The sequence below is a fragment of the Phascolarctos cinereus genome, unplaced genomic scaffold, assembly GCF_003287225.1.
Source record: "Phascolarctos cinereus isolate Bilbo 61053 unplaced genomic scaffold, phaCin_HiC Scaffold_726;HRSCAF=1367, whole genome shotgun sequence".
Lineage (NCBI taxonomy): Eukaryota > Metazoa > Chordata > Mammalia > Diprotodontia > Phascolarctidae > Phascolarctos > Phascolarctos cinereus.
Window position 1 is genome coordinate 155,244,547 of NW_027556098.1, and position 13,730 is coordinate 155,258,276.

The following is a 13,730-nucleotide window of genomic DNA, read 5'->3' on the forward strand; positions in this document are numbered from 1 at the left end:
AACATGTTTAAAGGAATTACCCCATAGTCATTGAAGTCTTGACCTGGCAGGAGTGAAAGGGGTTCTGAGGTAGGAAGGTACCAAAAACAACCTTTACAATTTTGCCAAGCACTGGCCCTGGTCAAGCCTCTCAAAATCATGCCCTCAGTTACTAAGATCACATGTTTAGATCTGAAAGGGACATTAAAGATCCAACCTTCTCAGTTTACAAATGAGGAAAATGAGGTCCAGGGAAATTCAGTGATTTGCCTAAGATCACACAGGTAGAAAGAGAGAGGAAAAGCTGGGATTTGAACACTGTTTCTCTGGGTCCAGATTTGCTGCTCTTTCTAAGGTGTCTTACCTCTTACGTGTAGCATAGTGTAGAGAAGGCTGGACATGAAGAACTGGGTTGAAATCTTTCCTGCACTTGCTTACTGTGTGACCAATGCAGATCACAAATTCCCAGACCTTCCATTTTCTTATCAGTAAAATGAGGGTAATAGTACCTACCTCACCAGACTATTGTGAGACTCAAATTAAATTGTACGTAAAGCTCTTAGCAAACCTCACAGCCCTAAATGAGATGTGCCTTGTTATTATAGGGATGAAAGTAACTAGAGTCTGGCAGGTTGTCCTGTTCTGAAGGAGGAGGGGAGAATAATAATGGATGTCAAGAACAGTAGCTTGGAAAGGGTGTGATTTAGTAATTGTCATATTATTTTCCATTAAAGCCTTTGCTTTTCTGGAGCTATACGTCTATTTTGTCTAGGGAGTAGTCCTTTTTGTAACATCCCTATGATCTCTATTCACTTACTAGAGTTACTCTGTGATTTTGATAAGTCACTTCACCCATTTGCCTCAGTTTCTTCATCTGGAAAATAGGGGTATACCTACTTCCCAAAGTTGTTGTGAGGATGAAATTAGATAAAATTTGTAAAGCACTTTGCAGACCTTAAAGCACTATATAAATGTTTGATGTGCTGCTGCTGCTGCTACTACTACTATTATAATAATTATTAATTATTACCCTCTCTATAAATAGGACCCCTAGGAGGTTCAGGCCAAATTTTGCTTTCGGAAAATCTCTCATGTTTCTGTTAATGGCTCTTGGAGTATGATCAATCCTTGAAGTAAAAAAAATAATAAATGTTTAAAAATATTCCTCATTTTTGGCATGTCAACATGCCCTCTTTCAGATTCACTCCATTTAGCAGAAACAAAAGAGAAAAACCTTCACTGCTTTTCTGAAGACTCATGAGGCTTCCATACAACATTGTTGATAAATATGGCTCCTGCTCTCTAGAAAGTGGCAGTTTTTCTTAATTTAAGAGAAACCAAGGGATGCAGAGCCTCATGTGCAAATTCAGAGACTGGATATGGTCAGCATTTTGCTTTGCTAATGAGAATACTCCAGATCTCCATTTTCCTGTTGAAAGACCTTTCTAACCACCCAGATTCACAAGTCAAATCAGCAAGCATTATTAAACACCTACTATGTGCCAGGCATGGTGCTAAGTGCTGGGGATACAATGAAAGGCGGTTAAAAAAAAAAGCCCCTATTCTTAAGGAGCTCCCAGTCTAAAGGGAAAAAATAACACGCAAACAATCATGTACAGACTAAATATATAAGGATAAAATGCACCTTATTTTAAAAAAAAAAGAAGGCATATTAATGAGCATTGTAAAAAGCTTCTTATAGAAGTGGAAGGTGGGATTTTATCTGGAACTTGAAGGAGCCCAGAGAGACCTGGAGATGAAATTTAGAAGGAAGAGAATTCTAGGCATGGGGCACAACCAGTGAAAAAGCTAAAAGACTAGTGGTGTGTCGAGGGGAATAAGATGTAAGAAGATTGTAAAGGTAGGAAAAGGCCAAGTTATGAAGGCACTTAAAAGCCAAACGGAGAATTTTATATTTGATCCTAGAAGTAATAGGGAGTCACTGAAGTTTGCTGACATTGTCAGACTTTGGGAAATTGGATAATGAATGGAGAATGGATTGCAGTGGGAAAAAATTTGAGACAGAAACCAATGAAAAGGCTAATGCAATGGTCCAGGCATGAGGTGATAAGAAGCCTCACCAAGATATTGTGAAGGTAAACTCTATAAGATTCAGCAACAGATTGGATTTTGGGGGTAAGAAAGACTAGATGGCACTTAGGTGGCAAGCCTGGATGACTGGGAAGATGGTAATGCCCTTGACAGTAATAAGAAAGTGAGGAAGAAGAGAAGGCTTTGTGGGGAAAATAACAAATTCTGTTTTAGACATACTGAGTTTAAGATATGTATAGGACTTCCAAAAAGGAGAGCCCAACCTAAGAAGGTGGGTGGAGGGACTGGGAAGATAGAAAAAGCCTTTGATCAAAGTTATCCCCGTGCCTGAAGTGACTTCTCCACAATCCTCTTTCTACCACTGAGCTCCTATCCAATCCTTTAATGATCTCTCCTTCTTTGAGCCTCACTTAGAATTTTGCTTATACTTAATTATGTTTTATCATGCTTATCATGTTTCATGTTGCAGTTATTTTTATATGCACCATATTCTCCGAGACAACAGGGTTCCTGACAATAACCAAAGTCTTATCTAAACTTTTTATATCACCCTGGATCTATCACATGATATGTTAAATGATGAATGTAATTGAATTGCCAATGAAGGATCAATCTGAATGAGTAAATGAGGGAAAGTAAAGATATCAATATCTTACTTCCATGAATCTATGTTGAGGGAACTAGTTTGGGTGGTGCTAGATTTGGAATTAGACCTGAATTAAAATCTTATCTCAGACCCCTACTAGCTTTGGTACCCTGGACAAATCACTGAACCTCTCTGTTTCCTTATCTGTAAGATGGGAATAATAACAGCACCTATCATAGGTTTGTTGTGAGGATCAAATGAGATGGTGTATATAAAACATTCTGTAAGCCTTTAAAGCACCATATAAATGCTAGCAATTATCATCAATGTGTTTACTCCCTCCAACAATACAAATGGCAACTTGCCCATTCCTTTTCATCTAGTTTGACATTGTCCACGTGCTACCATGAATCATCCACAGGGAGCCCACTCAACATGCAGGAGTGGTGGCGTCCTCCAGCTCTCTCAATATTCCACAATTACCAATGTAAGCAATGGGCTGTCTGTCCACCCACTGTTCCTCCTCTCACTATTAGATCTACCCACTTCCTTTTCTGATTAGACATCTCCTTGCTTCCATTCTGCCCCCTAAACACAGTTCTCCACTGATGATAAGATGTAACCTTCTTACAGCTACCCTGAGTTCGTGGTGACATTGTTCTTTAGGTGCCAGTCAAATCAAATCAACAAGCATTTATTAAGTACCTACCCTGTCCTAAATGTTGGGCATACAAAGAAAGGTAAAAAACCAGCCCTTGTTTTCAAGGAGCTCATCCAAGGTGGGGAACTTGTGGCCTTCTAGGCCCTTGGGTTAGGCCTTTTGACTGAGTCCAAGTTTTATAGAACAAATCCTTTTATTGAGGAGATTTGTTCTGGGAAGTTTGGATTCAGTCAAAGGGCCACATTTGAGGACCTAGAAGGCCACAGGTTCCCCACCCCTGTGACATAGTCTAATGGAGGAGATAACATGCAAGTGACTATGTTCAAACAAGAAATATACAAGATAAATTTAAAATAACCTGAAAGCAAAGGCACTTAGATTAAGGACAGAGAAAGGCTTCTTGCAGAAAGTAAGGCGTTAGTTGGGACTTGAAGGAAACCAGGGAAGATTGATCCTGTTGACTCCTATGTATATAAATCATTTGTCCATTCTGAGAATTCTTCTGTGTATATGGAGATCCCTGGATATAATTTTTGCAGATGTCCTAACAAAGACTACACAAGCAGAAGTTACAGCCCAGACAGCCTTATGGTAAATTCCAAGTTGTTCCTTCTCAAGTACAATAAGCTTCCAACAAGTGAGACCAACAGCGCTAAGGCAATGATACCAAGGGAGTTAGGAGACTAAAACTTGAATGTGCATGTCTCCCCTGTCACCAACACACATTGCTAGTTTTTCTGTTGGAAACCTAGGTCTTTGCAGATGTGAAGTATTGTCTTTCTTGAGCTTTCCTTCTGGAAGAAATTAATTAACTTGGGAGCAGAATTCCTGTTGAGCTGCTGAAAAACACCTCCCCGTCATCATCATCCTCTATACTGAAACACAAAGTGTTGGAGAAGTTAGAGGAGCTCCTCTGGGGGTTTGCCAGCATGTTTTATTCATTGTTAGCTTGCTTACATACAGAATGTTGCCTCTGAGGCTGTAAAATATTGAATTAACATGATCAGCATCATAGCTAACATTTCTATAGTGCCTACTACGTGCCAGGCAATGTGCTAAGTGCTTTACAAGTATTATCTCATTCGACCCCCACAATGACCGTGGGAGATAGGTGTTATTATTATCCCCATTTCACAGCTAAGGAAATTGAGGTAGGCAGAGGTGAGTGGTTTGCCCCGAGTTACACTGCTAGTAAGTGTCTGAAGAAGATTTGAACTCAGGTTTTCCTGACTCCAGGGCCCCAGACATCTATCCACTGCACCAACTAGCTGCCTCACAATTATGGAATAGTTCTGAGTGGTGCCCTCCCAAATCTCCTGAATTTATCCCTGCTCATTCAGACAAATGGATGCCTTAATCTCTGGTCCTTTAGTTGTTACAATTTTTCAGCAAAGAAATTCTCCTTCTTCTGGGCTGCCCCTGGGGCTCATGCAATGCCACTAACAGCAATAGCAGCAGTAGCAGCAAGCATGGGCAACTCAGACCAACCAGGCTTGGCACCCAATTACCACTGCCACCACCCACAGCACTGCTCAATGCCAGCATTAGCCCCCTAGAACCGACCCTGCCCCATCATCCCATTAGCTCTGCTGCCTCCACCTAAGAATACAGTAACAACTCTGGGCTTCCTGAGGATTATATTTTAGTAAGTAAATTTAACTTTTGAGATGAAAGAAACATCCCTAGTATGCAACACAAAGCTTTCCAGACAATAGGTGCTTGTTGGATTAGATTGGATTGGATAGAATAAAGAGTAGAGACCAGGAAGAAGGAGCAAAATAAAGCAATGGGGCCTTGGTAAGGTCCAAAAATCAGAGATATCAGGGAGGAAGGAGTCTCAAATAGATTATCCTGGCTAAGTTAAGATATCTGATCATGTTACATATATTAGACTTGGAGTTAGGAAGACTTAAGTGGCAGCTGGTACAGTAGGTAAGAGTGGCGGACAGCTCCTCTCATCTCGAAAATTAAATTTATTTACTAAAATATAGCCTTCACAAAGCCCAGAACTGTTATTTAGTTCTTAGGTGAAGGCAGCAGAGCTAATGTGATGATGGGGTCAGGGGGCTGATGCTGGCAGTGAGCACTGCTGTACTGCAGTAGTGGCAGTGATAACTGGGTGCCAGGCCTGATTGGTTGAGTTCATAATCCCGCCTCAGACACCTCCTGGCTGGGTGAACCTGGGCAAGTCACTTAATCTACACCAGCCTCTGCTTCATCATTCTTAAAATGGGGGTAAATAATAGCACCTACCTCCCAGGGCTGTCATAAGGATCAAATGCTATAATAATTGTAAATCACTCTGCAAATCTTAAAAGCATTATATAAATGTTAGCTACAATTATTATTCCAATCTTGCCTCTGACCTTACTAGCTATGTGATCCTGGGCTAGTCATTTTACTTTTCTGAGCCTCAGTTTCCTAATCTGTAAAACAGAGATGATAATAATAGCTAACATTTACAGAACACTTTGTGGTTTACAAAGTGCTTTACACCCATAACCTCATCTGATCCTCATAAATACTGTGTGAAATAGGTACCATTATTATCCCCACTTAAAAACTGAGGAAACCAGGAATTGTGGGAGAAGGAAGGATAAGGCAGGAAACTACCTGACTCTCCAAAATTCCCCCACAAATAATTTAAAACAATGTCTTAAAGTAAATTTTAGTGTGGCAGAAATAAATAAAAGTCGGGGTGAAGCAGCTGTCCAGTCTAAGATAATTTGAGAAGACTAGCAAAGATCTGCCCAGCGGGGAGTGGGGTTCCTGGCTTGATTGAAGTGCAGATACCATTAAGTCAACAGCCAGCCAGCCCTGGAGGCAGTAGCAGCCTTAGGTTCTAGAGCTTTCCCCATGCACTGTATAGACATTGGACGGTTGATCGGGGGAAGATTGGGGTGTCCCTCTACTGGTGCTGGACAGGGAGACCAGGAGCATTGACTAGACATGGTCCCAGGCTGTGTCTGTGGGTAATGAGCAGACTGAGTGCAGTCTTAGAGAGGTGGGGTCCCGCTGATTGTGGTCATTCACTGGAGAGGGGAGTCCCTGGTTTCAATTCTAGGGCAGAGGAGTGAGCTGATGCTTGCAGCTGCCTGAGGGACCTCAGGAAGCTACAGCGTTTCTCAAGGCAGTGGTATTGGGGGCCCTGGTCCCAGCTCAGGGGAGGAGGGTAAGAGGATAAGATAAGTGAGAGATATTTAGAAAGGTGCATGGATTACTGATGGAGTGGTAAGTAAATTAGATTTCTGAGGAGGGATAGGAGAGAGAGAGAGAGAGAGAGAGAGAGAGAGAGAGAGAGAGAGAGAGAGAGAGAGAGAGAGAGAGAGAGAGAGAGAAGGATAAACAGTAAGGAAAATAGGATGGAGGGAAATATACTAATAGTAGTTATAACTTTGAATGTGAATGGGATGATCTCATCCATAAAACAGAAATGGATAGCAGAATGGATCAAAAACCAGACGCCGACAATATGTCATTTACAAGAAACATTTTAGAAAAAGAAATTGAACAGTCCGTAAATGAGCTTCCTAAGAAAAAAACATCAAGATTACATGGATTTACAAGTGAATTCTGCCAAACATTTAAAGATCAACTAATTCCAATATTAAATAAATTATTTGAAATAATAGGCAAAGGAGTCCTACCAAATTCCTTCTATGAAACAAATATAGTGCTGATACTTAAAACAGGAAGAGCAAAAACAGAAAGAAAATTATAGACCAATTTCACTAATGAATATTAATGCAAAAATCCTAAATAAAATACTAGCTAGGAGACTACAACAATGTATCACAAAGATCATGACCAAGTGGGATTTATACCAGCAATGTAGGGCTGATTCAATATACAGAAAACTATTAATATAATTGCTTATATCGATAACAAAAGTAACAAAAATCACATAATTATATCAATAGATGCAGAAAAAGCTTTTGATAAAATACAGCACTCATTCTTATTTTTAAAAAAACACTTCATAGTTATAAACAGATTTTTCCTTAAAATGATAAGAAACATCTACCATCAGCAAGTATCATCTGTGACAGTGGTAAGCTAGAAGCCTTCCCAGCAAGATCAGGTGTGAAACAAGAATGCCAATTATCACCAATATTATTCAATATTACTAGAAATGCTAGCAAAAGCAATAAGAGAAGAAAAAGAAATTGAAGGAGCCAGAAAGGGCAATGAAGTAATAAAACTGTTTTTGCAAATGATATGGTAGTATAGTTGGAAAATAATATAGATTCAACTAAAAAGCTATTTGAAACAATAATTCTTTTTTAAAACTTTTTTTTGTTCTTTTTTTTTTTTAGGCAATTGGGGTTAAGTGACTTGCCCAGGGTCACACAGCTAGTAAGTGTCAAGTGTTTGGTCTGAGGTCAGATTTGAACTCAGGTCCTCCTGACTTCAGGGCCAGTGCTCTATCCACTGCACTACCTAGCTGCCCCAAAACAATAATTCTAGCAAAATAGCAGGATATAAAGTAAATCTACATAGATCATCTGCATTTCTATATGTCACCAAAAAAGCCCTGAAAGAAGAGATAGTTCATTTAAAATAATTGTAGACAATATAAAATACCTGGGAGTATACCTGCTAAGGCAAACCCAGGAATTATATAAACATAATTATAAAACACTTTTTATACAAATAAAGTCAGGTGTAAATAATTAGAGAAATATTCATTGTTCATGAGTGGGCCAAGCCGATATAATAAATGCCAAATAATAAAGCCAATATAATTAAAATGACAATTCTACCTTAATTAATCCGCTTATGTAGTGCCATGCCAATTAAATTACAAAAAAAAAATTTAATGAGCTAGAAAAAAATAACAAAATTCATTTGGAAGAACAAAAGGTCAAGAATATCAAAGAAATTAATGAAAAAAATGTAAAAGAAGGAGGTCTAGCAGTGTTCGATTTTAAACTATATTATAAGGCAGTAATTATCAAAACTATCTGGTACTTGCTAAGAAATAGGATCAGTGGAACAGAGTAGACATACAATACACAGTAGTAAATGATTATGGTAAGCTTGTATTTGATAAAGATAAAGATTTAAGCCTTTGGGATAAGAATTCACTGTTTGGTAAAAATTGTTGGGAAAACTGGAAAGCAATCTGGCAGAAACTAGGTATAGACCAATATCTTATACCATCTACCAAGAGAAGGTTGAAATGAATATATGACCTAGACATAAAGGGAAATATCATAAGCAAATTAGATGAACGTGGAACATATTACCAAGTAGATCTATGGATAGAAGAAGGATTTATGAATAAGCAAGAGATAGAAAGCATTGTGAGATGTAAAACAGGTAATTTTGATGAGATTAAATTAAAAAGGCTTTGTACAAATAAAACCAGAGTAACCAAGGTGAGAAAGAAAGCAGGAAACCGGGGGGGGGGGGGGGGGGGAATTTATAGACAGTTTCTTGGATAATGGTCTCATATCTCAAATATATAGAGAACTTTATCAAATTTATAAGAATATGAGTCATTCCTCAACTGATAAATGGTCAAAAGATATGAACAGGTAGTTTTTGGAGGAAAAAATCAAAGCTATCTATAGTTATATGGAAAAAATGCTCTAAATCATTATTGATTAGAGAAAAGAAATTAAAACAACTTGGAGTTACCTTCTCACACCTATTAGACTGGCTAAAATAATAGAAGGAAAAAAAGACAAATGCTCGATAGGATGCAGAAAAATTGAGTCACTAATACACTGTTGGGATCAGTTTACAAAGCAATCTGGAATTATGTCCAAAGACTTATAAAACTGTGTAGACCCTTTAACCCATCAGTACCACTAGTGGGTCTGTTTCCCAAGATGATCAGGGAAAAAGGAAAAGAACCTACATACTCTAAAACGAAGAGTGAAAAGAGCAGAAGCAAGAAAATGGTGTATATAGTCATAACAATATTGTTCACAGGGTAAATGTGAATGGCTAAAATATTCTGAGTTATATGAACATTCAAATCAACCACAAGGGAAGGAAGGAAGATGTTATCCACCTCCAGAGAAGGAACTGATATATGGAACTATGTAATGTATAGTTTCACATATGTGTCTTTGTCAAATGTTGGCCTTCTCTAATGATTGTTGGGAGGGAGAGAGGAAATCAATGTAATAAACTTGGAACTCAAATCAACAAAAAATAAAACAAATATAAATATGAAAAAAAAAAGAATGAGGAAATCAAAGCTGAAAGAAGTTAAGTAATTTACCTAGGCTATATGCTGGGACAGATTCAAACTCAGGTCTTTCTGATTCCTCATCCAGCATTCTATCCACTACACCAAGCTTCCTCTGACAACTTTTGTAGTCTTTCCTTTTATTGTGAGGCTCATATGAGATATAGATATAAAGTATGCTTTTCATGCTTTAAAACATAATGCAAATGTCAGTTCTAATTATTGAATCATAGACCTAGAGCTGACAGAGATCTCAGGTGCAATCCAGGTCATCACTCACTTCAATCCTGCATTTTGCCGATAAGGAACCTGAGATCCAGGGAAGTTAAACAATTTTCTTCATGCCACATAGGTATTAAGGAGCAGAGACAGAATATGAATACAGGTGCTCTGATACCAAAGCCCCCACCTATTGTAGTACAAACTCCAGGCATTAATGGCCCACTCAAATAACTAGCATTGATGACCATCTTATTTCTACACCCTCTTCTCAAAAAACCACCACCTTCTGCTTGTGTTTTTCCTCAGTACTGAATGTAGTCAAAGAGAAGTAACTTCAGAAGATTGGCTAGCACAAAATGGAAACAGGAAGGCCGTGTAACGCTTTGTTCTTAAGTGTTCCCGGACCTAAAGAGTGTACATATGAGCAAACTAAACACACTCATAATACAAATAACTTATATAGATAATAAATATTCTATGTGTAAGAGGGATTTAGCTAGAGAAAAGATCTTGAGGCCTGACTGCTGAAAGAGGGGAATGCAAACAAGCCTTCAGGGCTGGTCTCCAGAAGGAGGGGCTGACAAAACAACCCTGTAAGAACAGGAGTCAATAATGATGGGGTTTGGGTGATTAGTGTAATCTTGTTCAAGTATGGTAACTATGGTTTGCCTTTAACATGCAGAAAGCCCTTTCCTTGTATCAATTCAGTAAATAAGGAATTGTAACTATTTTCATTTTTTTAAAGATGGAGAAATCGAAGTGTAAAAAGATGAAAGGCACACAGGTCATAAATGTCAAAGACAGGACTCAAATCTAAGACTCTGGAAAGGGAAGGAGGGAGAGAGGGAGGAAAGAAGGTGGGGAAGGAAAAAAGAAGGAAGGAATGAAGGAAGGAAGGAAGAAGGGGAAGGAGGGAGGGAGAAGGAAAGAATGGAGGGGGGGAATGAAAAAGGAGGGAAGAAGGAAGGAAAGAAGGAAGGAAGGAAACAACCTGCATGTAGGAGCAGGTCTAGCCAGTAAATCAAACAGGTTTGTAGCTACGGCTTTCTAGGGTAGCTTCTCAGTCACTGTCTCCTGTTGACCTTCTCTTGTGGATGCTGCTTGTTGGCTTTCCCTCCTCCTTCTCTTCCTCCTTCCCAACTCCCACCCCAGTTCTCAAGCAGGAAGCGTCCCCATCATCTATTCTACACTATTTTTCAGTGCTGCGTCTTCCACAACATTTTGCCAGCATATAATTTTCTTCTACATGGGGGCAGCTAGGTGGCACAGTGGATAGATATCCAGGCCTCAAGTCAAGAAGACTCCTCTTCCTGAGTTCAAATCTGGCCTCAGGCACTGACTAGCTGTATGACTCTGGGCAAATCACTTAACCCTGTTTGCCTCAGTTTCCTCATCTATCAAATGAGCTGGAGAAGGAAATGGCAAACCACTGCAATATCTTTGCCAAGAAAACCCCAAATGGGATCACAAAGAGTCAAACATGGCTGAAAAACAACTGAACAATAAGTTTTCCTCTGCTCCTAGCAAATGGTATAAGCCATTCCTTTTCCCAATGAACCAGTTCTCTCTAGGGGAAATAGTTTCAGGATTCCTGTTATGATAGACTTGGGTGAAACACAGCCCCAGACCAGCATGCCTCTGTTACTGAAGCCTTCTCTTGTTCCACAGTTCATTCAACCATGGGCCGGCTACACACAAGAGTTCTCTTAGATATCAAAACCATCCTCCTGGCTCTCATTGTGCCTTAAAGGCCACACTCCTGGCTATCTGAATGGGCTCCTCCCTTTCTATTCTCACCCTTCAGTTTCTAGCAATAATCCCTGGGGCAAGATGGATGGGAAAAGTCAAGGAAATTTTTTCAGTTTTCCAAAGAAATGAGGCTTTTTGCAATATAATTTTCCATATTTTGTGATACTTAGCTCAGTGATGGGTGAAGGAAAATAAACACAACCCCAGGGGTCTTCCTGACACACTTAGGTTTGAGCCCAGGCTCTGAAATCCTAGCTCTAAGGTCCTGCACAATCACATATGTCTTTAAACTTCAGTCTATTCATATATAAGAAGGGGATTATAATTACCCACCTCACAGGGTTATTGTGTAGAAAGTTTTTTGTAAACATTATGGAAATGTGAGGTATTATTATGGCACCTCTTAAAAACTGACTTAGGCTAATATATGTCAAGGACCCTGTGATTTTATCAATATGGAAACAACTTCCACTTAGTCATTCATTCAGGCAGTCAATCAACAAAGAAAGCTCTGGACTTAGGGTCAGAAGACCTGAATTCAAATCCAGCCTGGACATTTACTAGCTAGGTGACCCCAGGTAAGTCACTTAATTTCTGTCAGCCTCAGTTTCCTCAATTATAAAGTGGGAATCATAATAGCACCTACCTCCTAGTGTTGTTGTAAGAATCAAATGTGATATTTGTAAAGTACTTAGCACAGTGCCTGGCACATGGTGCTTAATACAGGCTTGTTCTCTTCCCTTTCCCTAATAGGTATCTACTATGTGCCAGGCACTTCACTAGCCCATGTGGATACAAAGAATGAAAAAACTGCTCTCAAGGAGTTTGCATATAATCTTTCTTAAGACTCAGAAATGTTAAATTAACTTGCCCTAGATTACATGGTTACTGGATGATAGAAGTTGGGCTCAAACACAAGTCCTTCTGACTCAAGAATTGTATGCACATACTGTTTGTCCTATAAGGGGCAGGGAACCTGCGACCTCGAGGCCACATGTGGCCCTCTAGGTCCTCAAGTGTGGCCCCTTGACTGAATCCAAATCTTTCAATCCAAAACTTCAAGTTTGGATTCAGTCAAAGGGCCACACTTAGGGACCTAGAGGGCTACACGTGGGCTTGGGGTTGCAGTTTCCCCACCCCTGTAATTTGCTTCTAGTCTAAAATACTTGGTATAGAATATAAAATTATTTTAATTTTTACTCTTTTTAATAATATGTAATGCCCTTGAATGCAGAGACTGTGTCATTTTATCTTGGTACCCTGAGCCTTACTTAGAGATAAGAAACAAGTCACTTAAGAAATGTTTGTTGAATTGAAAATTGAGCAAATAATTTTTTTCTTTTGAAACGTCATGCAAAACACACTTGCAAGTAGGAGCTGACATCAGCATACTGGGTAGAGATGTTGCTGCTGTTTTGCTGGGCAGGAGTTCAAGCCAGGATGCCCAGCTCTAGCCAGCTAGCTCACTATGCCATCTAGTGTGGATGGGGGGAGGAAACCAGAATTGGTTTCTGGAAAAATGCCTTGTCTAGGTTCTACAATTATGAGCAAAGTATTAATGGTTCTAAGGTGAGAATCACTTCACTGATCCAGCTAGGTGCCAGGCCCTTACCTGTCCCTGTCTGTAGTTCTATTTTGCTATCCTTCCATCTCTAACTTAGCTTGTGACTATGTTTCTCCACATTTTCCTTTGATCTCAGAACCATGGTTCCTGTCCTTCCCCTTGCCAATGTATGAAAACTACTCAGCTTCCACTGTCTCAAAGCCTAGGGACCTAGACCCAGTCAGGGCATGAGACAAGAGAACTGTGGCCCATGAATAAATTGAGCTGTACCCTGTGTGCTATGGCATCTGTGACACATGTGTGACATTTACTTATGTCAATTAATAAAATGAAATATTGTAATAATTTCTTTATTATGTTGAACCAAAAAAAACTATTGTAATATTTGTTTGACTGTCAGATAATTTCTTAATTATACACTATAATAACTGCAGCATGTCTAGGGGCTAGAGAGCTGGGCTTGGAGTTCAGAAGATCTGAGTGTAAGTGACATACTAGCTATGTGATCCTGGGTGAGTCACAAACCCTTAGTTGTCCCAGGCAACTCTTTCAGAGTTGAACAATTCTGTCTATTTACATCAATGAAGTAGTTTCCTCCCTAGGGAGCTCCCTACCCTAATGAAATCACAAGTTGGAATAAGGAACTAAGAACTCCAGTTCTAGGAGCTCACAGGATCATAAAAATTTAGAGCTGGAGGGACCTTAGAGGTTACTT

General features: G+C 39.4%; 1 protein-coding gene and 1 pseudogene across 1 annotated transcript in view; both read right to left on the reverse strand.

The window, feature by feature from the left end:
- The window catches only part of TMEM163 (transmembrane protein 163), a 399,751-nt gene that overhangs the window by 354,010 nt on the left and 32,011 nt on the right, over window positions 1–13,730 (reverse strand). The window lies entirely within an intron of this gene.
- LOC110223784 (dolichyl-diphosphooligosaccharide--protein glycosyltransferase subunit TUSC3 pseudogene) lies at window positions 3,658–5,424 on the reverse strand (annotated as a pseudogene).